Source organism: Erithacus rubecula, assembly GCF_903797595.1.
Source record: "Erithacus rubecula genome assembly, chromosome: 2".
NCBI classification, from domain to species: domain Eukaryota; kingdom Metazoa; phylum Chordata; class Aves; order Passeriformes; family Muscicapidae; genus Erithacus; species Erithacus rubecula.
The window spans coordinates 16,840,620-16,866,790 of NC_136685.1; positions in this window are offsets into that span (position 1 = coordinate 16,840,620).

Here is a 26,171-nt window from a genome sequence, read left to right on the forward strand (position 1 = left end):
TCAAACTGAGAGATACTTAAGACTTCTAAAATGATTACTATGAAAAGGAGAAGGTGGTACTGAGTTTCAGTTCCATCCTTCAGAGTGTTCTAATGAAACAGGACATTTCTGGCTGAGTTTGCACATGCACCCGGGTGTGCTTTGGAAAGCCTGGGCAGACGACCAAACTCAGTTTGCAATCCTTCTTTAACAATTACAGCTGGTCAAGGGGGTTGACTTATGTCTGCTATTTGTAACTGATGTCCCATGGCTTCTTGTTAGAGAGCAGGCTGTGCTGAAAGCTGCGTGATTGATAGTGAGTTAATGACTCCATTGTCTGCAGTAATGCAGAAAGCACAATTCTCATGCATCAAACTGAACGGGAGCTTTATCACCAGGGCTCTGTTCTTTAAAGTGGTGCTGTCACTAACACTCCTGAAAGGAACAGCAGCCAGGACCCGAGGCACTGGGATGAGTCCTTGATATTCATGTTATTAACACTTCTGTTAACTCCTCAGGGCACAAAAGTTGTAGAAGAGGACTCGTCAGAGTTGTTATGATGAGTGCATTAGGAGAAACAAAGAGCAATTTTTCACCTTGCCTAAGGTAATGCCTTGGCTTTTTGCTCAGCACTGCAATTAAGTGCTTGCAATCAGTTACTCAAAATAATTGTTACAACTTTTTAAACTGCCTTTACTCAATGCATGCATTGTGTTTTTCCTCCTGCTTTACCAGCCCTACAACACATTTCCTTCATGATACTCACTCTTAGTGATGTGACTGGCAGTGCACATTGACAATTTAAGCCATTGAGTGGCTTAAAATTAAAACATTTCTATGAAATACAGGGAACACCCATCACTTTTCCTTGATAAAGATGAAAAACTTACTACAGACCTATATACAAATAGGATTTAAGTTCCATTACTTGTTTCATGTTTTTGACCAAAATAATGTCTATAAACTACTGCACACCAGAGTCTTGCTCAAAGTTATGTTCAGTGTTATTGCCTTCCAACTTAAAAAACACTCCACAACAAATTTTGCCCAGAAATTTTTTTCACAGAAACATTTCCCAGTGCTGCGTAGAGTGTTGGATTTGCCTGACATTTCCTCCATGTGCACTGATCTCCTGTGAGCTCAGACACAGCAGATATGTTAGATACAGCCTGCATTCCCCATAGAAATATTTATGCTTCAATCTCTGCTCAGAAACAAGTTTCAGATGGGAAAACAAGGCATGCTCAGCAAAATCAAAATGGATGAGGCTCCTAATAAATATCAGCATCAGAGTTTATATTTCACTTTTATTTGCCTGTCATAATTTTGCACACAATTTTTTCTCCCACTGTAAAGACAGGCAGTCCTGAAATGTTTCTACAGGCAATATAATGTGCAATTGTGTGGGACACAATAAAAACTGATCCAAGGCGTCCAGTGTTGGCATTTTTGGCAGAACCACATAATGAAAAACAGAATTTTTCAGTGATAACATTTAAATTTTCATACAAAGATGGGTTGAAGTTATGGCTGACCAGAATGGGATCCTTCATACCTAAGTACTAGCGTGTTTATGGTGCTAATTTTCTTTAAATCATATACCTGCATAGAAGGTGACACAGGGTCCCACAAACTTGCATTACACAGACCTGGGAACAGATCAAACTGGGTAAATGGGGACTAAACATAATAACAGTGGTTGTGCTTTTCATAAAGGTATAGATGACAACACATCACAGAGGAGGAAAAAGAAACTGCCCCAGTTACAATTTTATCAGTCAACATCAGTGGAAGAAAATCGAGCCCTTATTATATCCCCCTGTCCAGCCCATTATTACCAATGTTTGTGATGGCAGAGAATGAAACCTCAGCTTCCTCCCAGAAAGGAAGTAATGAATATATCAGTTAAAAGAAGAACTTGTGAGGAACTGAAATAGATGATTAGGAGTAAAATAAACCCAGCTAATGTTTTGTTCTACAAAATTCCTAACTCCTTCCTAATTATTATTTATCTTTGTAATTCTACTTGTCATGTCTGAAATGCTGTCTAGATTTTTCTGTTTTCTAAAGATTATTTCAACAAATCTGTTGAAAGAAAAGTGTATCTGTATATAAAATTATATAAAGAAAAAGTATATCTGGAAGAAGGCAGACTTATTTGAAGTATGCGTAATTTACACTTCAAAATTTAGACTGCTTTTAGGACTTCAAAATTTAGAATGCTTTCTTCAAATAAATACTGATTTTTTTTGGTTGAAGCTCTATAATTTATAAGGGTTGGATTGATAACTCATGGGATAGAAGCAAGACTGTATAAAAATGTTACAAGAGGTCTCTTTTCAGAACAAAAAGTTTATTTTACCATGCTCCACTTTTACAATGAATTAGAAAAATAATTTTAGAATGTGGAAGCTTTTACTACATGTTCAGTGTTAACATTAAAACCATTATGTTCCCAGAGCAACAGAATTTACTTTTGCTAATTTGATGATCTGTTGCTGCTTTTGGATGTCATACAGATATGTATGTGTACATAGACATCCCACTTTGGTCCATCATATGTTAACAAGGACTGGGAAGAAGATGAGATACAGCGTTTTGGTCTAGCATTTCTGTACCTCCCAAATAAAATAATAAAAGACTTTCCCTCCATTCACATAAGCATGTTTTTAAAAGCTGGAATAGAGGTTTGCCTCTTGGCAGTGCTGGTAATGTTAGGACATCACCTTAGGATAACAACTTTAATTGTACAACCATAACCTTTCACCCCAATTATGTTCAGTCTGTGTTTATTTCTTACAGAAGCCTGATGTACTTTTGGTACTGTGCTTTTCCTGTAGAAAATATGTAATGCCCAACATACAAACCATTAAAGGTCCCTTGATTAAATTTCTTTCTCTTTGACAAGTCTGAGTACAATTAAAGAGCAACAAAGTCCTGAGAAAACTATTTCTTATTCCACTTCTATTTGTTCATCATGGTTTTTCTTCTCCTTTGGCTTTTTAATGTCACTTCCCACTTTCTCTCCCTTCTGTAAGAAAAAGCAGCTCTAAATAATTCTTTGACCTACAACTTGCTGAACAACAGTCATTTTATGAGGTATCACATGACAAACATAACAAGATGGATATAGTGTGAAACTTAAAGTCATGCACATTAATTACAGATTTAAACCAAAATAAAACTACTTCTTATAACACTTGGTATCTTCACCTATTCACTAAGCCTACTTGGTTGCTTGGGTCCAGTGTTACCCTGACTGACTGCACTGATTTTAATTAAGCTGACTTCAGTGTAACTGTTGACTCTTTATTTTCCTGAGTTGTGGGAAGGCAGTGCATGAACTCAGAACTATAGAGTCACTTCTTACCCTCTTTTAAAAGATGCTTTTGTTATAACATTTCTAATCTTTTGTGGAGACCTCATTCAATGTCAGAATACAAAGGAGAAAGAAAATACCTGCTTTCTCAGACTTTAGGCACAATACATAAAATTCAGATGAACAGAAACCCTGTTCTTGTTCTACAATGTGCTGGTTTAAGTTGCAACCATATTAAGCTAAATTTACCTCAGAGGGCTTTTGCACAGGCACAGCATCTCACTGTTAAGCTGCAAGTAAGGATATTTAGCCCCTAAATACCTGTTTGTCTAATGTCTGTACCTATAGGTGTCACACCAAAGACAGGAAATCCAGTTTTTCTTTAAAAAAGGGACAGTGAGACCTTTTACTTGATTGTCTAAGATGACTTTATTTTGTGCAAACACCACTGATTTCAAAAGAAGAAAAAGAGCACTGCCCTGAAGTTATGAAATTGCAGACGTAGTTAACATAATTTTTTTTGGCACCAAGTTTAATTCAAAAGGATTAAATAAGTATATTCATAGATTTTTAAACCAATCAAATCTAGAAGCCATTTCCTGCATTAATTTCCCAGCTAACTTAATTATACAGCCCCAGGCTCTGGCTCATGATCAATTAACAGAGCTGTAAAAATCTGGAGCCCAAGACTACCACATATTAATCACCACATCTGATGTAAGAAAAACAGCCTTTATTGTGGTTTCTGGAGTTGCAATCAAACCAGTATCCACAGCTGATATAACTGTGCTCTGGTTTAAAAAAAAAAAAAAAAGCTTTTAATTAGTATTTCTCATGACTTAGAAAGATGTGGGAAAAATAGATTGTCATATGCAAACCAGGTCTGAAGAATATTTAAAGCACAAGAATATGCTCATTGTAAACTACTGAGGAAAACTGTGCATGTCTGGAGGAAAAGAGTTCACTGGTGCAGGCCATCACAGCCCAATACTGCAAATGCTTAATTGCTTTCCTCTTCATGATGCAAAAGCTGTTTAGCTCATGCTCTCACCGAAAATGAGTCATAACAGCATGATGAGCACCTCTGCCATGAGCACCAGTTGGGACACACATTCCCTTCCTGCCCCACTTACATCTCGAGTTCACAGTGCTTTGTCAGGACAGTGGGTGCAATTCTTATTCTGAATTCATTTACCTGTCTTACCAAGAGAAGAAACATGAGAGTACCAAACAGTCTGCAGGGAATCACACACCAGCTGAGGAAATCCTGCAGGCTCCCAGAAAACTCAGGTGGATTAAGGCTTTTGCAGAGGGAGGATGCTACCATTAAGCTACAAATGGACTCTTCTATAAATATGCAACAAGAGTATAAATAGCTTCAACACACTTATGGAGAAGAATATCCAATCTTTGTGGTGAAAAAACCTTTCTGTGGTCAGGCTGATGCATGCTGTTAGTATGCCTGACAACAAATAATCAATGAAAAAAAAAAAAACCACAGAAAGGAGGGGGGAATTAAATACATGCAAAGTTCTAATTACACTGAAGATTACTGAAATTTCAGGAGAATATTTTCAAAGTAGTATCTTCAAGGCTTGATTAGCAAAATAGCAGGGTCTTTTAGATTGCCCTCATCTAAAAGTCCTTTGGAAAGGCTTCCAGGGATGCCTCCAAACAGTGAATCATGCTTACATTTGCATACACTTAAATGTTATGTTGAACTGGTGCCACAGACACTCTGTAGAGACCAAAAGTGAGCCATTATATTAGAATACATTGTTACAGTACAGCTTTTCCCAATTTACTTTGCTAAGGTACTTTGAAATGTCTGGTGCCTTTCTGGAAGGTCAGGCAGTTACACTTACGCCTGAGAGTCAGGAAACAAATCATTAAGCTATATATTAATGCAATTTTCCAGGGTGCACATATACCAGGAATGCCTCCTTAATACTTGGGTTCTACAATAGGTGATACCAGCTGATGTTAAGCTCCTCAGAGTTAGATGCCTTTAGATTTAACTGTATTTACCCTTCAATAAGCTGAAAAAGGAAGCTAAATCTTCTGTTTTAAGCAGCTACAACACATCAGAGGGGATAAGTGGAGCCATGACCTGATGAAATGACTGACTGATGGCATCCACCTGGACTTCTGTGAGGCCTTCACCATGGCTCCTCACAACATCCTTCTCTCTTTATTGAGAAGATAAGTGTTTGAAGCATGAACAGTTTGGTAGATAAGGAATTGGCTGGATGGACACAGCCAGAGGTGTGGTCAATGGCTCTGTGTCCAGGTGGAAATAAAAGTGGTGTTCCTCAAGGCTCTGTCATGGGACCAGTACTCTTCAACATCTTCATCAATGACACAGGCAGTGGCACCTAGCACAGCAAATTTGCAGATGACACTGACACCAAGCTGAGCAGGGCTAATCAAACACCTGAAGGATGAGATGCCACCCAGGGGAATCTGGATGAAACTTCAGAAGTGAGTTCAGAAGAGCAGCATGAGGTTCAGCAAGTTCAAGTGCAAGGCAATGCAGGTGGGTCAGGGCAATCCCAGAAATGAGTACAGACTGGGAGAAGCACACTGAGAGCAATCCTGCAGAGAAGGACTCAGGGATGCTGGTGGACAAAACATTCAAGATGAGCAGGCAATGTCTGCTCACAGCCCAGAAGCCCAACAGCATCCTGGGCTGCATCAGAATAAGTGTGACCAGCAGATTGAAGGAGATGATTCTCCTTCTCCACTCTGCTCTCAGGAGACCACCTGGAGTGCTGTATTCAAGTCTGGAGTCCCCATCACAGGAAAAACATAGGCCAGCTGAAGCAGGTCCAAAGGAGGCCACAAAGATTGTCTGAGGGATGCAACATCTTCCTGGGAAGGCTGTTGAGAGAGCTGGGACTGTTCAGCTTGGAAAAGGTTCCAGGGAGACTCCATGGCATTCTTCAGTAATTAATGGAAAAATGATGGGGAGAGACTGTTTACTTGGGGAGATAGTGATAGGACAAGGAGGGGAATAGTTTTAAAGCCAAAAATGGAGGATTTGGATTAGAACAAATTTTGTAACTCAGTGGGTGTTGAGGTGTTGCCCAGGGAAGCTGGGGATATCCCATCCCTGGAAGTGTTCAAGGACAGGTGGGATGGAGCCCTGATCCATTGATTCAGTGGAAAGTGCTCATGAAAACAGAATTGGAACTAGATGATTTTTAAGATTTCTTCCAACACAAGCCATTATATGATTCTATGACAAAAAACCCCTCAAATCTCCATGGTTTATTGGAATTAACTTCAATATTTATTTATTCCAACTCATTGCTAAATGATTAATTGAGTGAACCCCATAATTTCCTGGGATATCTAGAATTTTATATATGAGACCCCCTTGGTCACTTCATCCTAAAGTTGCATATTTAATATCGCTTATTATGTTCCTGTAGGCAACAGAGGATTTTAAGAAAAGCTCAGTGAACACATACATTTTAGGGCACACCTATTTTTAAATATACATGATTTCTTAGCAATAACAGCATCAAATCTCAGAAGTTATATGACATTTGAAAGCAATGCTTTCTCGGTAAGAAAAGACCTCAAGCTCATCACCTCAGATGGGTTTACTTTTGCAGGGGGATGAAGTAATTACTTTGAATGTTTACATGGCCCTTCACTCAAAAGATATATTAATATGACTTTAAAGCAAAAGCTGTTTGACAAAATTACCTTCAAACTGTCTAGAAAATCTTTAAGTTACATAGGCAATTGAAAGGATGATGGGCAGAAGAGGGAGTCCCAAACCAGTATTTTGTACCCAGGAACATGATCTAAACATGAAACCTGAAACAATGAGATGTGAGGACAATACTCCACCATTCCTACTCATACTAGACTCTGCACATTAAGGACATAAGAATTTTAGGATTTTTTCTTTATCAATACTAGAAGTGTTCTCTTAGAAGCCCACAGAAGAGACATTGGACACGGGAGCCATAGATTCTGGGCTCAGGCCCAAGGACTACTGCAAGTCTTACTTCTGTCTAATAGCTAGGACATTTTTCTTGGGAGTGAGGGTTTGATCTCCCTCAAGATACATCTCACAGGCGAGTGTTCAAACCAAAAGACTATTATTAATGGTTTACAACCACTGGACACCACTACTACCACCATTATATTTTAGAATACATCGGTTACTCAGTAGGATCACTCAGCATCTTAAATTATGTGTAGATTTTAGGCTGTGAATTTCAGCCTCACAGGCACAGGGAAGAGCATACAACTCAGGAGAAAAGTGGATTTCAGAAACACTTTAGTATTCAGCACTTGCTGGTTTAGATATTCAATCCCATTCAATGCTGACTGTTGTAAATTCAATTTCTTGTCACTTTACTATCCTGTATATTGCTCAGGGACTGCCAGCATCTACCTGGGGTTATGAACTCAACTCCACAATGCCAGTATGCCAGAGTTCAGCTGAATTCTGTTGGCAAGGACAGCTTTTGGTGAATGTTTTCTTCATTTCTGTTTACAGTCCCCACCAAGAAGGGTATGCTTTTCAAGGCTGGAACTAAGAAGGAAATGTCAAGGTTGGTGTAAAATAAGGGATATCTCTGATGTTTCAGTCTCAGAGATCTCTCTGCCATTTCTACTATATCTCACAGAGCATGTAAAATAGGAAAACACCTTGTTCACTTACATTTTGACAGAGATGTAAGTGGAAAAAAAACTGATAAAGACAGGCATCCTGACTGATAAACCATTCCTATGATTAATTTCTCTCTGACTCTTTCTCCATGATTTTGTTCTTCTGCCTGTCCTTCATTATCAGCTGTCTCAATGCTGACTTTTCTCCATAATACAGTTTAGAAACACACCTTATTTCTCTACATCTCCATTCCCAGGCAACTAAACCCTCTCCATCAAACACATGTAATTAATTTCTTTTTTAAACAACCTGAGAAACTTCTGAACTATCTTCTTTAATCAAATTATAGCCCTACCCCAAATTAATTCTGTGTTTACCCTCCAGCAGAAGGAAATTTAAATTGATGGTTTCTGCAAAAGACTTTCAACCTGCATTGACTGGGTAGTCAGCAGCCACAGCATAAACTCCCAGAGCTCCTCCCCTCCCCTGGCTTGTGCTAGCACTGGGTGGTCAGGGAGAACAGGTGAGCATCACCTGCCATCTCACATTGTTTGATCTCACCTAGACCGGGGACCACACTGTGTCTTGCTGTATCTTTTCAGTGTTATCTGGAAGTTCTTCCTCTTGTAAGCTTGCCCTGTTTGCTCAGCCTTGCTCAGCAGCAGGTCTGTCTTGGACCCAGCTGGCATTGGCTCTTTAGAACATGGGGGATGCTCCTGGAAGTTCCTCAGAGTAGCCAGCCCTGTAGCAATTATGTCAAGATGGAGATCACTGGCACCAACACCAAGATCTTTTATTAAAAACATTTTGTGCCTTCTTTCAATAGACCTCTTTCAGGCAACTCTGATTCCTTTCCTCACAGTCAGCTCCACACATCACAGACCCTTTCTCTCCTCTCTGCAAGTTTCCTTCATCCTTCTGCAAGACTGGCAAACCCCAAGCTGTCCCTTGCCCAATCCCTAACCCCATCTGTCCCTCACACAGCATCTTCTTACCTTGTCTGTCCCTTGCACTACCACATATCCCTCCCTCCTCACAGCACAGCCAGCAGACTCCATCCCAAACTCCAGTCAACTCCAAGTTTCAAGCTCTAACTGCAGCTATAACTTGTGGCCAGCTAACCCACTCTTTAAACACCCATCCTCATTGGGAAGGCAGGGCTGTTTCTCCTCCTCAGTAATCAGTACAGCTGTAATTCATTGGCAAAGATTGCCCCCTGCACTGCTGGCCACCTCTCTTCCCACAGCCCCCCACCCCTTCTGCTACTGAAACGTTCCCACAAAAACTCAACACAAGTCATCCAAGGGTAAGAATGTTACCAAGGCATTGATATCAGGAGCATTTCTGACTTTGTCCTATGGACATCTCAGAGCTTCCAAATCTGTGATATAAATATCCATAATGCATAGAAATATTTATTCATTCTCAGTGTACTGCAAAAGGGGTAGAAATTTGGATAGTTTGTGTGGCTATGAATCTGTCATCTGTCATCATTCAAGCATCTGATTTACTGACCTCAGTAATAGTTTTCTAATCTAGTTGATGCAGAATGCACGTAATGTAGTGATGCATAGTGATATATAATGATGTATAATGCACATATCCTATATATACATTAACGTCTTCTGTTATCTTTCTGCTTTCTATCTTTTGCTGCTTTTCATCTGAGATCAAAAGTTGTGAGACCTTAGCAGATGCCACTTAAAGATATGGAAGACTGGGGGCCAAAAAATTTTTGATTGCATAAAAACTGAATTAGAAGAAATATTCAAAATATATTGAAAATCTTATGGACTCTAATTTTGATTTTTTGGGGTTTTTTAAGAATATTCTCATACAGTTTTTAGCACTCAGTTATTGGGTTTCAATTCCTTGTACTCAATTGATAAAACAATATGCTCTCAGGTTAAATGTTGCAAAATTAATTTTTCTGACTCCAATGTATGCCTTGAGATGAAATAGATTTAGTATGAGTTCAGAGTTGTTCATATCTGCTTTCAAAATCTGTTATTTCTTAATTGTTTCAGAGAAAATTATCAAAGCCACGGGCCTTAAAACAAGACTTCAAACAAAAAGGTAGGAATCAAGTTCACAAATCTATTCAGTTTGCTAAGTTAGTTTGCTTTGTTTTTAACAGTACCTATGCACAGCACAATTAGTTGGTTTAGAGCACAATGCTGCAAGGCCCAACATCTGCCCTGAACACTGAAATGTAGAAATTGTGATAATTGTATAGTAAGACAGAATAAATTTTGTACAAAGGTACAATCTTTTAAAAACAGATTAGAATTAGCATCATTCTACAAATAATTTGTTTTCACATGAATTATGTTTCCTTGTACTTGTTCTGCCTCCTGAAAACATATAGAAAGCATTATTTGGTCTTAAAGGAAAAGAACTTGAGCTCAGCAGAAGTCATTCTCTGCAAAGGACCATTTGAATGTTCTTTTACAAAGGTTATTTTTATTTTTTCTTCAAAGATTTTCTTTGATTTTTTGTATATTTATGTACATATTTATATGTAAATTTAAATTCTAAAGATTTTCACTGAAGATTTCATCATGTAACAACTTAGTACAAACTGATTGTTGAATTGTTAACCATAGCTATGAATAAAAAAAACCAAAAAACTCTTCAATGTGAAAGAAATTAGTCTTAAAGAAAAAATAGTCGAACTCTAATACATCACAAGGAAACCCAACTTAAGATTTGCACAAAACCATTTTTTTCAATTCAAAACCATTAAAGACCTTTCAGGTTTAAGTGCATAGTCCTCCAGATTTCAGGTTTTCCATTTCTGAATAGTAGCTTGGACTTTTTTTTTTCACTTTTTGAATTTACAGCTCTAAACTGATAAAACATAGTTTCTGGTAATAATGTTTTACATTCCTTTCAAGGGAATGAAAGACATCTTCAAGGAGTCTCCAAGCTCCTAAAATGGATCAAAAGAAATCCAAGCAATTGAAACAGTCATTCTTGAGCACTCTCCTACTTGTTCCTAATGAAAAGTCTATATTTTTTTCTATAGTAAGCCTTTTACAATCTCTGTATCACTCCAGGTTATTGTGATAACAAATAATGTAGTGTGCTTTTGGTGTTGCTCTCACACTCTCACTATACCACATGAAAAGAGTTTTGTAGTACTGCAGCTGTGCCGTGTTTGCCCCCAAATTCACCTCTGGAAAATGGTTTAGCTACAAAGAACTCATCTGTTGCATATGGATCTGTAAATGATCTCCCCAGACAGCAAGCCCAGAGCTGTTTGTGCCACCACAGACACCAGGTTGTTGGGTGGTTCCTTACTCAGCCCTACAAATTAAGAAAGGCAATGTAGAACAGGGGTGCTGCCAGGAGAAGGCTGCAGGGTCATTAGAGCAGGAGGGAAGACAACAAAGCTGAGTAAAAACATCTGTGTGCCTCAGGAGCAGAGATTTTGTGAAATTCTGGTGGCTTGGAGGGAGGCAAGGGGCTGCAAGCTGCTGCTGGAGAACAGGAGTGAGATGGATAATGCAATAGTAAAAGCTCCCATTCCAGGAGCGGTGAATAACTGAGCACCTAGTGAAGGTTTCAGTGCATGCTCCAGAATGCATGTCCTGGCTCCAAGGACAGACACTTTGCTGTTAATATAGGCATCACAGCAAGTTTACTAATTCAAGGATGAATTTGGGCCACTGGTTTTAAGATCTAAAAGTTTTCCTGTGCCAAGAATTATGCATAAATATTAAACCCTCAACAAACTTTGTTGCAGAAATAATTATTTTACTTTAGAATGCAGTCTTTGCTAGTCTTGTTGCCCTTGTCCCTAGATCATAAATCAGCTAACTCAGTTTTGCATGTCCTCACTGGATTTGTTTCAAGCTGGAAAAAGTTTTCTATAGTCTGTTCCAGCTACCAAAAGTTCATAAAGTGAAAGAAAAATTAACAATTTACTGAAAGCAAAAGCTTTCCATCTCTGTAACTCCACTAAAAACCCTACTTAAAAATTAAGAATTCTAGTATTATACTATTATAAAAATATATAAATATATGATATAATATAAAAATATATAAAGTACATATAAACATAAATATATTAAAATAATTATGAAAAATTCTACTTAAAATACATTTTCTTATTATGTCTCAGGCAAAGCAAAACCAAGCAAATCTCAAAGAACATATCTATACATATCTAATGTGATTAATATTTTAGTGCTGTCATTATTTTGAAATTTTTTTTGTCATAATTTTGAGGAAACATGTATTGATTTATAAATGTAGTAGATTTCTCAAGAGCTCTGCATTTTCTAGAAAGAAAAAATACTCTTTTCTAACCACATATCTCTCTCTGAGGATTTTATATAATTTACTAAATCTTACTTTCTGTCTGAGCAAAAATTATATTAACCAGAGATTCTTAACTCTGAGGCTGAATCCCAGTAAGAATTTCACCACAAAGTTGACTTTTATGCTGTTCATTGCATTTTATGCACTTTATGCATTAAGAACTTCAGAAATGGCATAGAGTGAAATCAAAGTTCTGTTTGGAACACAACCTTCTTTTTAAACATCTTTAACATGGTCCACATACTTTAGAAAAATAATATAAATGGACATTAGTTTAAGACTAGAGATTTTTGATTAAAGATCAAATTAAAGCTGAAGCTACAGTTTGATAGTATCAAAACCTCACCACTTGCTCATGAGATTTGAGCAAAACTTATTTTAAATACCATAACATTTACTCATTAGATTTCTATCATCCTGACATTTAAGGTAAGTTCTCCAGATGAACCTTTCACCAATGTGAGCTGCACCATTATCTGATTCAGAAAACACATTCCTCTGGTTTTATATCTGATCTGGAATAAATCCTCAAGGGACTAACGGGATGAAAATGTGAGGATATGATTCACACAGAAGTCTCTAAAAATGAAATTTGATGAAAGCCATGCAAAGTATGAGGAAGGAAAGCAGCAATTGCTGGTGTTTCATGTATATGTGTGATCAAAATCACACATTACGAGTAGATTACCCATTCAAATGCACACACTCCACAATTTCAGAGGAAGTCAGGAATGTATCCCACTATCTGAGACCTAAAATGACATATTGCCTCTTACTCATTTTCTTTATAACCTCACCACTCTTGGGGTCATAGTTGTTTCAAGATGTGAAAATATGTATAAATTAATATTTTTTCTAGAACAAATATAAAATAAATCATATTTGCATACTCTGCCTTTAAACTTAGGCAGAAGAAAACCCAAAATGAGTTTTTGAGGCCAATGGAGAATGAGAGAGCTGTAAGTCTGGATTTCAATTGAGACCAGAAGTAATTTGCTTACAGAGCTAGCCATTCTTATTCTTTCCTGGAGTGTTGCCTATTCTGGGATTTTCACACTTCTCTGGCCCCCACAGAGGATTAGCCAGATGTTCAACAGCACATGTGTAACACACCTGCCTCACACTGAAGTGTTTGGCTTTAAGACCAAAGAATGGGAGAAGAAGGAAATGATGATTTTAGGCACCCTGCTGGGAAACCCAGATGCATCCAGAAGCTGGAGACAATGGTTCCTGGGTGGAAACCTTGCTACCTAGTGACTGCCCAGCCAGCTCTTCAGGACTGGCCTGTGACCGGGTAACCCTTGCAAGGAGGAGCTGAGGGTTCCACTGTCTCATTTGGGATGTATTTTTGTGCTTTAAAAACAGGTAAGTCAACAACTGAGTGAAATACTACTGTCTGTGGTGATCCCCAGACTCTCTCTTGAGTGAAAGGAAAAGTGCTGTTATTAGTCAGTGATGGAGGGTTGGAGTGGAGCATGTGTAAAGGCCATGATACAGAAACTGGGAAGCCAGCCTTAACAAAGACTGGAAAATATATATATTTATTTGCTGAAGTTTGAAAGTATAAGTCGATATTAGCATGTTTAATTAAATGTGCATACTAGCAGAGGGAAATAGGTAAAAGTCTGTCCTTCAGACAATGTAGTTTTGTTGACCTTTTCTTACTACAAGAAGAATTGTAAAGTCTAATTTGTGGCAGCTGTGCCCAAAACAGCTTCTGACCACCACAGTTTCCACCAGCCCTTTTCTATTTCTAAAGAGTCAGACTATTCTATTCTATTTCTAGAATCAGCTCTAGAATCTACCTTTAGAGGAAGAAAGCATCTCTTCAGTGGCACTTTGGGTGGTTTGTGGTTCCCAGTACACTGCCTGCCTGGCATCCCATACAGTGCTACTAATCCTGAACCAAGTATGCTATTCAGAAATACATTTGCATTTTCTATGCCTTTGCTGAGCAAATACAGGGCACAACTTATAAACACAAGTTATAGACAAAATTACTCTGATCAAAGAAAGATCATGTTGTGGACACAGGGATCAGAACAGGAATCACAAGGTTACTAGCCTGAGATATTAGCCAGGATATTGGTGCCAGATTCCTTTTCTAACAATGAACAACCAAGTGCCTAATCTGTTCCAGAAGTTAGTATTGCAGGATGCTCCATATGAAATGGAAACATTTGTAAAAAAAAAAAAAAAAAAAAAAAAAAAAAAAAAAAATTCAGCCTATGAAACAGAGGTTCCATTTGGCTTTATATTGATGTTCTTAGTCAAATACATATACATATCTATATATATGTATGTATTATATACTTTGTTCATAGTCTTTAAAAGTAATCTTGTCAGTGAGACAAGATGAATTGTGGAATTAATGTTACTCAAGGAGCAAAGAAAGTTTAATCCTGCCATTCCCCATTCTTCCTTTTGTGTCTGCCTCATTGGAGTTGGTTCTTTCAGTTAACCAAATACTCGTGGCTCTCCTGCAAAACAGCCAGGTGGGCTGTGCTGGGGAAAGGTGGGCTAATGAATGGCCCAGTGAGCATTGAAAGGACAGCTGGGGAAAACTGGGACTGGCAGATATTTGTAAGGCAATGTGTAAAAAAGTGTGTTTTTTCAGATTTTAGTTGGGTGTTTTCATGTGAAAAGAAGCAAGGGAAATGGATTTATACCTTGAGAGACAAAGAAACCACTCATATTAGTCTTTTGAGTGTTTTGTGTTTCATTTGTATTTTTAATTGTTTAAAACTTTGCTTTGAACAAAGACAAATGCTGCTCCTTTGTGGAAAAAACCAAAACATAATATTTTAACTAAAATAGTCCCACTGCTCATGTCACTCTGATGACAGAAATGCAAATATTAAATAACAAATTGAGACAATCTGTTAGTATTAATGTTTTTGCTAAAAGCAGACTGCAGTGTCTAGAGAAATGCTGGCACATTAGTCTCCACCAGGTAAAAGATGGACTTGACAATTTAATGCCCAAACAATGTTAGAGAAAGGTAGGAGAAAAGACTGAAACATTCTGATGCATCCAAAAATTTGTATCTGCTGTACCTCCAGCTTAACCAATGATCTTGTAAAGGACACAAGAATGAACAGAACATAATTTACATATCTAAAATAGAAGAGTTTTATTGTTTGATTACATTTGAAGAATAGTCCTTAGCCTTTGGGAAAGGTACTCCTAAGTGCACATGGATAGTTTGCTCATTTTTTAAATACATATCTATAGTTTTTCCAGAATTTACAGAGCCCCAGTAATATTTTCTCACTAGGAATTATTGGAATAGTGCACAATCATTTAAACAATTTGTATAGCAAATTCATCACAATCAGGATAAACCAAATATGCCTAAGCAATATAAGGAGAATGTTGCATGTAAGTGAAACATAGAACATGGAATTCTAAAGATTGGAAGTAGTAAATAATATATCTGTACCTAACAACCAGCATATCTCTTTCCAGACAGTACCACAAAGCTTGAGCCATGTAAAGCAATTAAAAGTAATTGATAATTAAATATCTAATTCCAAAGTTGCTTCCTTTAACATTTATTGCATGGGTGGTTCCAGAACTTCCTCACTGGAAATAAAATTATGCTTTTAAATATTTTCTAAAAAGGTCAGGCTGATTTTAGGAGCACTTACTAGTTAGGAACTGGACAGTTAAGGTGTCAAATGAAAAGCATGCAGGAAAGACTTTGATGCTTAAGGCCATCAGCTGAACCAGGGAAAAACAGATTTTAAATAAAATTTAAACTTATTAATAAATAGTTAGAACTATTTTTCTTTAGATAATTTTTATTTTATCCAGAAAGAGTTTGCTGTAAAACACAGCCCAGTTCTTCTCCTTCCCAAATGCAATTAGATTTTTAAAATTTCTTCAAGACCAGGGAAAACTCCACATCTTCTACTGTCTTCCTTTAAGTGCTTTGGCCTGTTCCACAGGGCTGTTCTCATCTGGAGGTCAGACAGGCTTGATCTGTAGCAAAGTAACATCTTCTGTTTGTTCTTCAGGTAACAAAAAGGAGAGTGGGCCTTGTATCACTGCAGAAACAGCTTCCTACATGGGTCTGTCAACACTGATTTTATAATGCATTTATATCTATGAGAGAGATAATGTGAAAAGTGCAATGAAAAGCTTTTGTATTACATGAGAAAATATAAGGACCGTCTTATATACTTGCATTAGTAGTTTTAAATAGTGAAATAATTAAATATGAATCAATATCAAGGAAAATCTCACTAAAATAAATATAGTATGTAAAACTTCACTAAAACTAAAAACTATTGAATAGCAAAAATATGGAAAGAAAGAAAGAAAATATAACATGGAATATATATGTATTACAATTACAAAATATATGGAAGAAAGTTCTATAAAATATTAGATAAAAGTGAAAAATAGAAACAATTATAATGAGAAAACTGAGCAACTAATGGACTTTTAAAGGAAGGAAGCATGAAAGGTTTGGAATTTTCTCTGGTTCAGCCCTCACAAAAAGCTGTGTTCAGGTGCTTAACTTAGAAATTATTAATGAGGATATAGGAACAACAGCCAGAGAAAGCAACAATCAATTAAATAAGTTGAATATATTCAAGTTGTTATGACTCAACAAGCATCACCCCAAAGTACATATAGAGTTAGTCAAAGTCTTTCTTTATGGGTGCAGGAGAAATGAGAGAGGTCTGTGGAAGGTGAACAAGTTCTAGAAAGTCAGAGCAAGGTTGAGAAGTTAAAAGGAGCACAGGGAGCTACAGAAGAGTCAGCTTCTCTTTGATAGAAAAATAACTGAAGCAAATTATTAAAAAATCAATTTGTATTCATCTAAAGACAAAATGCACCAACATGAATTTGTCAAGAATAACTCATGTCAATGTAATTCAATTTCTTTGACAGGATAAAAAGATCTGAGAAAGTAATAGATGTCAGATTCACATGACACTCATAAACCAGCGGGGAAAATATGGTCTGAGAAAAGATGCTGTAAAATCTTGTCCAGAAAGTTTGATAATAGCTTATTGGAGAATGGATAGAATATATTATATAATGCCCTTCACAAGACTGACCTGATATTACTCAATATTTTAATTAATAATTAGGTGTATGTAGAAAGTTCATGAATGACAACAACTTGTGAAGGATTGAAGAATTGGAATTGAAGCTGATCTTGAAAAAAATGGAGATCCCACAAGGATCTGAATGTAGAAATACACATAGAACTACACATGGAAAGGAGAAATCAAATGCACAAGGAAAGGATGAAGATTTTAGAGAGATTTTAGAAAGATGAGATGTTGTATTAGAAAGGGGGAAATCTTACTTCTGTGAACATTAATGATCCATATAGCCACCTGTGAGGGCTGACTGTCACTGTTAGGGCATATTGAAAGAGACTCCACAATTAGTATTGGAGAATTCACTACAAGATGGATTCAACATAATGGGAAGCAGAAGAGAACTCCAGAAAAAGACCATTAAAAAAAAGGCTAAAAAATATTCTAAGATGACTAATGATTAAAAAAAGTTTATAAAGGAGAGAACTGAAGGCAGAATATAATATTGAAGTGGTAAATAACAAGTCTTATTCATATATAGTGAACCTGGGACAAGAAATAATTGCTTTCCTTGCAAGCAAGGAAAATTTAAACTTCAAGTAAAAAAAAATTCTATTATAGCAGTTATGCAGTGCGTGGAATTATGTTTGAAGGTGATGAAACCAATATCATAGGAGACATTTAAAGGATGTGCATATCAAAAACAATTTTTAAAAAGATTGATTTTCTTGCTCTGAGACAGAGAAATTGCTAGATGACACTTCACCTCCATATTCCTTAGATTTCTTTAATCATACCAGATGCTGCCTAGAGTCTACATTTCTTACCTTTTCAATACTTATTTGTGATTTCTTCAGATAAACAGTGTAGTCTGTTGGTCAACTACTGACCTGTGAAGCTGGAGGTTGTTAATAACCATTTAGAAAACCTTGTCTACTTTCCAGACAATATTCTGTTAATATATAAAGATAAAAATTGCTTACCTACACACTAGGGAATGCTCTGTTATAAAATTCATGAAATGACATAAATGTAGAAGTGACATTGCATTCCTGACAAGATTGCAGTTTAACTGATCTGTTGCACAGACAGCAAACAATTTATGAAGCCTGATTAAAGTGTATCCTTTGTCTTGAGTTCATCAAGAGTTTCCCATTATAAGCATGGAACAGGCCTGTAGTTCACTTATAACTACAAAAATTATTAGGGATAAATTAAAAACTTAAATTTAGCAAAATAAAGCAAAAATCTTAATGAATGACAATAAAACAGGAATTTAAAATGTCAAAACCTATAAAAAAGTGTAACGAAGATCAGCCAAAGCCAGTGTATATATGAAGTTAATACTGAAACACCTTCCAATGGAGTAACACCTAATAATATTTTAAAAACATGTTTTTAAAGCATTTATGTGGGGTTTAATATATTTCACATTTTTGCCAGATTTATGTGATCTAAAATACTTCAGTTCAGGGTGGTCTATATATTTCTCAAAAATCAGTGAAGAATTAAATGTTGCTCTTATAATTTTTTTAATATGGATTGAGCTGCTGCTGCCCTCATATACCAATGGTCATTAATCAGGCAAAGGAAAACATCTTAAAGAGATAAATGTAACCTTTCAAAAAGTTTTTGTCCCAGATCAATATCAACTGCATGAGTCACATCTATCATGTCTGTAATTCATCTTTACACTGAAGTCAATCACAGCTTAAGTCAGACAGAAATGTTCCAATTAGGATTTTGTGGACTTTGCTCTACAGGTCCTGGGATGCCCTTGAAAAATACAGATTAATTTAGAACAGGATGAATTTTTGCTAAACAGATGAATTTCACCTGAAAGCCTATGAAATGCAAAACCCATCCATAAATACACCTTTCCCTCCTGTTCACCAGGATACAGACTGTATCCTCACAGTGGTGTGCAGAGGTGCCACACAAAATGATGCTGATCTGATGCCATACCCAGTACACACACAGCCTCCTGAAAAAAAATGAGTGCTTCTGACTGGTAAGGAACATTTTATGCAAGTGTACATGAGATTTGCATCTTCACCGTTTGTGTGAGATTACAAGGAATGCTGCAGGGAACAGTGAGTCAAATCCTACTTTTGTAACAGACAGAATCTATTTATTTTACCAGCCTTCACAAGCAAGACTGCACCCTACAAATTAGTGACTTCAGTGACCTGTGTAAATTTAAGAGTGCCTTCAGGTCAGTAACCCTGCATGTAGTAGACATATGTAAAGCACTGTTCATTCATGCCTAAAACTTGCAGTCTAAACCCAGATCCAATTAGTAATAGCTAAAAGGATTTACTTCTCCAGCTTTTAAAGAAAACGGAACTGAATTTAAAAAATTAGACTAACAGGAGTAGTAAAAACACAAAATAAAGTCTTTGGTTAATAATGTTCTTCAGGATGCAAATCAAATAGAAAAAACCCAGGAAATTAGAAACATTTGGTGCAAATTCAGTTCAGCCCCCTTTAACACAAATCATGAATTATATACCAAGGGATTACTTTACTCAAAGGATCAAAATAGCAGACTGGACTGGAGAGTTTCACTTCACCAGCACACATGTAATGTTTGGTTTTGCTCCAAGGCTGACTTGTAGCCTCTTCTTCCTGTGTCTTATACCAAATATAAAATTATTGAAGCAGTTAACTGCATATTAGCAAGTAGTAATCTCTCAAAAAAATCAGGAGTAGAATGGATTACCTTTTACAACTATATACATAAAGCCCAATAAGGTTATTATATACTAGTAGTACTATGTGCTGCTGATATGAGGGTATCACCATAATCACAAAATCTGACATGCAGCACCTTGTTGACATTCAGGTTGACCCCCAAAAAGCTGGAAAACTTGAAGTCTATGTCAGCACATTTCTACACTTTAATTTAGCTCTTTACTTGAATGTGCTGGGAAGTTCACCATGAAAGGTTCCTCATATTTTTCTGTTAATATAATGTGCATTTAGTGGCCACAGGGAAGAGGGCTTGGTAATTTTGTGTCCTTTACAAATTTCTCAAGATCTCGACCTCCTATTTTCTGCAAAGGAACACCATTGACCCAGTCCTTTTGCTCTTGGGAAATTTTTGTAATCAAAATGGGCCAGACTTCACTCCATAGGAATCTGCCCAACTCTTTCATCTGGATTTGTTGCTAGTGCTACAATAAAGAGGAAGATTAGCCTGAGGCAGACACCTGGTATGGAAAATTCAAGTCCACATTCCAGTATGAACAAAAAAAATTATAAGCTATGAAAACCAGGATTTTATTGTAGGAAACATCAGACTCTCTTAATAATTCTACCTTTTAAATATGACTAGTGGAAAATAAGGTGTTCAGACTCCAATTATTAGCAGATAAAATTTGGCCCAGTTAGAAAAAATCCCAGCTGAGTTTTCATGTCTTTCTGCACCAAATGTTTGTAATGAGAGTGTATTTTAAATTAGAATGGGGGAAGTAATTAGGTAAATATCTTTAACCCATGGTATCGCAAACTGATTCAGGTTCAGTTGAAGGATAAATGCAACTAATTCTACAAGAAGTTTCACAGTATGCAGGGGGAAACTTGACAGGGCATCATTAAGATGGGAAGAAATTTGTTGGTAAAGTCAGCTAAATATGTTGGAAGGAAACACTGTTAACTGTCTCTGTTAATCTAAGGCACAAATTATCTCAAAATCATGTTTTTTGTGATGATTGAAGTTTAGCTGAAGCAATACAGGTGTGCATGGGTTCATTTCTCTTCCCATCACATTTTGATATAGGGAGAAATTCTAGGGAAAATGATTAAAAGGAGTAAACCAGCAAAGAAAGCTACATCTTGGGAGGCCAGAAAGTGTAGGGATAAAGTGGGGATTTCCACCAGTCAAGCTGAGTTAGACCTTGCAAGGAAATTAAAACAAGCAGTAAAAGGTTCTTTAACAACATTAATAAAGCAAGAGAAGTTGAGCAAGTATGCAGTGCCAGTGGAGTTGAGATTGAAAGTTTATAGGTACAGACTAAAAGCTAACTGAATATTTGACTTCAGCCTTCAGAATGGCAACTATGACAAAATCAACATGGATAACAAGTATGAGAATTGGAAAAAGAATTAAAGCCATGAACTTGGAAATAAAATCATAACAATCATAATAAAATATTTCTGTTACTGAATATGAATTGCTGAAAAACCTCAAATCAAAAAAAGCAAATATGATGACAAAACTACATCTTCAGCGGGAATAGAGATTTTATTTTGCCCTGTAAGAGCTGAATTTTGGCATCAATTTTCAATTTATTTTGTTCAGATCTCCAACTAGCTGTCAGATCATAAGACCTTTCCTTCTAGGAAAACCAAAACAGTTAGTACAATAGAATCACATATTATAAATGTATAAATTCTTTCCCTTTTTGTGCCTTACTGCACTGAATTATTCTTCAAATATAGCTTTAAATTATATTGACTTGAAATAAAAACAGAACTTTGTCTTATTTCTTATTCATGATAATTCTGTCTAAATGACAGTTTCACTAATAGTACATGAAAAGAATTATAATAAGGAATTGTACCTGTCTAATATCAATGTGAAATGTTTTAATTTTTGAAACAAGTTCCATTTTCAAGGGATATGAATTTAACAAAGTCACAATTTTTTTTCTGGTGACCTTGGTACCATGGGAATATTAAATAACGTAAGAATTTTGAAAAAAATGACAGCTAGCTAATGATCACTAATGGTTTTGTTATTTGGAAGTAAACAGAAGAATTGTCATATTTCAATTCCTGTTGATGTTCACAAGGAATTATGATAGTGGAAATGAAATGGTATCAAAATTATTTTTCCACTAGGACCCAACAAAGATGGGAGAGACTGATTTGCATGTCAGGAAAAGGTAGTGGAACATCAATATTGCTGAGTATAAAAACTAAAACTAGAGCTTACTGCACAGGTATACAAGCAAGCAAACATCAGCTGCTCTTACAAGAGTGATTTTTTCTGAGAAATTCTCTCAGTTCCCTTTTCCCAAATGTGTTCTCTGCAATCCCTTCTCTACAGAAGAAGATATTAAGCAAATTTTATAGCAACAGAAAAAAAAAATAAGGCAGCAGAAACCACTATACTAATGTTTGAGTGTAGAAAATATTCAATTTACTAGTAAAATTGCAGCTACAGGGAATTGTTTTGCTGTGCAAAATGATGCATTTAAAAGCAAGTGAAAGTCAAATTTAGCATATGATGATGGACAGACTAGAAAAGTAAAACTGTTTCCTGATGGAGACTTAATTGCATGAAAGACACAGTTAATTCACTGATTTACAACATCACAGATGATAAATGCTCCCTGCTGTAAAATATACTTACTTTCTGAGAAAAAAAAATACAGTAAATATCATCTGGGACGGAGGAGCAGTATTTGCCATACTCTTCATTTATTAAATATCTCGAGCCCTTACAATGAAATATAAGAAAGAGAACACAACACATTTCTGTTTATACTGCTATAAACAGAATAAAGTTACCACTAGAGTTGGAATAAGATTAAATCTGTCCAGGAGTGCATCTTAGCATTACTCTAGCCATCCACCTTGCAAATTCAAAACCTTTGTGTGTACAGCAATGCACACACGGAATGAAAAGTGTTCAAATCATAAAACAGTCAACAGTCAAAACCCAATAGAACAGTCAAAAGCTTTATATTGTTCTGGAGTAATTTCAAGTTTGGCCTCTCCTAGATCCAATAAATTTATTTTTATCTCAAATCAGATACAACTATGCAAAATGAAGCGCTTTTTTTTTTTTTTTTTTTTTTTTTTTTTTTTTTTTTTTTCAAATTTGGAGCATGAATTTGCTGCTGCTTCAGGAAAAGATGAAGACCTAATTATGTTGGATGGGAATTATTTCTGATTTTAGACTTCCACGGGTCTTAGCACTGAGGTGCATAAGGGTTCATAAGATCAGTGTCTGAGAGAAAAGGTGAAAGGTTTACAACCAAAATATTTGCCAATGTTACAGAAACATGAAGCCAGAGCTAAGCTGGTGTGCTCCTCATTCAAACATACAATCTAGTTGTTGGGAAAACAGAAATTAGGATCTAACCTCAATAAAACTGGTTTATTGTTATTATTAAATACAGAACTGTTAACAGTGCACTCTGTGGAGAAGCAGTAACTCAGAAATCAAGTATACCTAAGAAAGGAGAAATAGACCTAGATTGGCATAACTGCAGCCAAGGCCATCGTTACTGCTGTGCCTAGGGTGAAAAACCTTCTAAAGTTCCATACTTTGGCTTAAAACTTATCAGTATGGTGTGAGTTCTGGAGAGAAACAAACAGGCAGTGTTGTGAAGACTCCCCAGACAGGACAAGTTTTCAAAGTAAAATCCTAAGGCAAAACTTTTTGGGTAATATTATGTAAATAAGCAATAAGATTGAAGTTTCATCAGTAGTGGCCTCTGATTTTGCTTTGAAAGTTTTTGCTTTTTGGAGTTCACTGTAACCTCATTATGTTTTGCTGGCACTTTCTCCAGGAAAAGCAACAGCTGCATAATACTGATAAACCTTAAGAAGGCTGACGTGCATGGCTGTGGTTTGTGTTCCAGCCTAAGTCAACCATACATAAAAGCTCTAACCTGGCACCATTTGCTGTCATTAAATCTCAAATTCTATCTTGCAATGTAAAATGTAGATAAATAAGAATAATCATCCATAAAGGCAAATCTCTATAGAAAAAATACATTTTAAAATATTATACCACTATTATTATAATATACTTCTCTAAATACTGACTGAATGTGGAAGCATTTCAAGGGAGTTGACAAAGAAAAAAATTTTCATGCATTATTTTTTTTTTAGTAGCCACAGAAATAAATAGATGACACTTCTAAAACCCCTTTGAATATATACCAATATAAAAAAATGTAACATTGATGTTTAATAATTCATAAAATCTTGATAATCCTGGTAATATTCAATATTGAAAAAAAAATTGCTCTTGCAATTTCCAAGACATAACAGTCTTCTTTAACTTGAATGATTTAAACTAAAACACTGAGTAATTTTTTTATTCATTGTTGAATCTGCAAGTTATAAAATTAATACTCTCCAAATTTTTTTTAATTTTTAGGCATTGCAAAGAAAGAAGTCAAAAAGTCCAATCATATACTAGACTTGTCTCATTAAAAATGCTGGAGTAGGTCCAGAATTTCTCCCATTTTCAAGATAGAAGAAAAATTAAGGATATGATAAGAAATACAGAATGGAGAGACAGATAAATTACCAACTTTTCTCCGTATGTCATTGGCCTGTGGAATTATTAAACCATGCAAGTCATTGGTTCTAAGAGTTCAACACAAGTGTAAAGGGATCTTTCACATTTAATTATCATGGACAACTATGACTAATAAAATTAAAAATATAGGAAACAACATGGAGTCTTTTGTCTCCTAATATAAACTAATGTCTAATTGAAAAAGGCCTCTTGCCTGTAGTTACAGTACTGACTGTATTTGTGACCCACTGTGAGAAGTATCCATATGTACAATATCAATAAGATATCAATATTATTCCATACTAATTTAGAATAAAGTACACAGCATTTGGGATCTGTGAAACTTTGAAAGTCAGATCTTAACTGTAAAAAGTTTTCTGCAAAATCTGTGTTGTTTTGAGTCAGCAGGAATGCCAGTTTTCAGACAGAACTGCTAAAGCTTTGTATTTGGTCATGAGAAGACATCCACGAAGTCTTACATTTGAGTTTAGAGATCTAGTTATGATTCTTAAAAAATCTTTTAATAAAACCAGAAAAATCATAAAAATCTCAAGGGTAGCTTCAAATATACTGAAGGCAGAGAAAAGGTATTTGACCTATTGCAAACATTTTTTTTTAAATTTGATTTAAACTCAATAGGTCTTTTCTACTAGACAATTAATTTTTCAGGGTTGCTGTGAAGTATTTCAGGTTTGCTGAATGTTTAAACCAATCTCTGCACCAAAAAGTGAATTCCTATGTCTTCAAGGGTTTGCTCTCTAGCACACAAGTGTGATGTATAATTCTTCCCATACTTTGATTTCTTTTCCTGTTATGTGAATATTTTTTACTCTGTATTTATAGACAGGCCTGATGAAATGTAGTCACATAATGCAGCATCCCAACTCAAGTGATCAAGTACAAATGCTCCAGAGAAGTCTTGGAAGATGTAGAAAAGCGCCAAAATTATATATTTTCAATTTCTCTGCAGCTTAGTCATTAATCTAGAACCTGAAAAAAAACCCGAAGATTTAATAAATCATATAAAATGTTGGTCAGATTCATGATCAGTTTGGAAATCCTTGCTAATAAACTTTCCATCACAGGGAATTCACCAAAATTACATTTTTATACCAAAAAACAGACACCTCCTTTATCAGCCTTAAATTTTCTACTCCTTTAGCTGTAGTAAATGTCCCGTTGCTGTTAGGGTTCAGAAAAAAAGTTGCTATGTTTCATTGTTATCCTACTAATTACTGAATTTCTATCTAAGTTGTATGATTACAATTGCTTTGTTTTCTTCCTTCTTCTTTGAAACCTGTTCATACTGCATACACACTTTTTAGGAGAGCTGCATTTCCGGTCTTTCCTTCAGTCTTGGAGGTCCAATGTTCAGAGTTAATTGACCATAGCTCTATTTTTACAGAAAATATATATGTGTTCTGATTTTGATAGAAAAATAGAATTAAGATATGAACTATTGCCATCTATGAGATTAAAGATTCTAAAGCAAATAGGAGTCACATTTCCCTCCAAGAAAAAGTCCAAGAGACTTATATCTTTCTCTCAATGTCCTTTGCTAGTCACAGATGTGGCCTCCTGCATATTTTT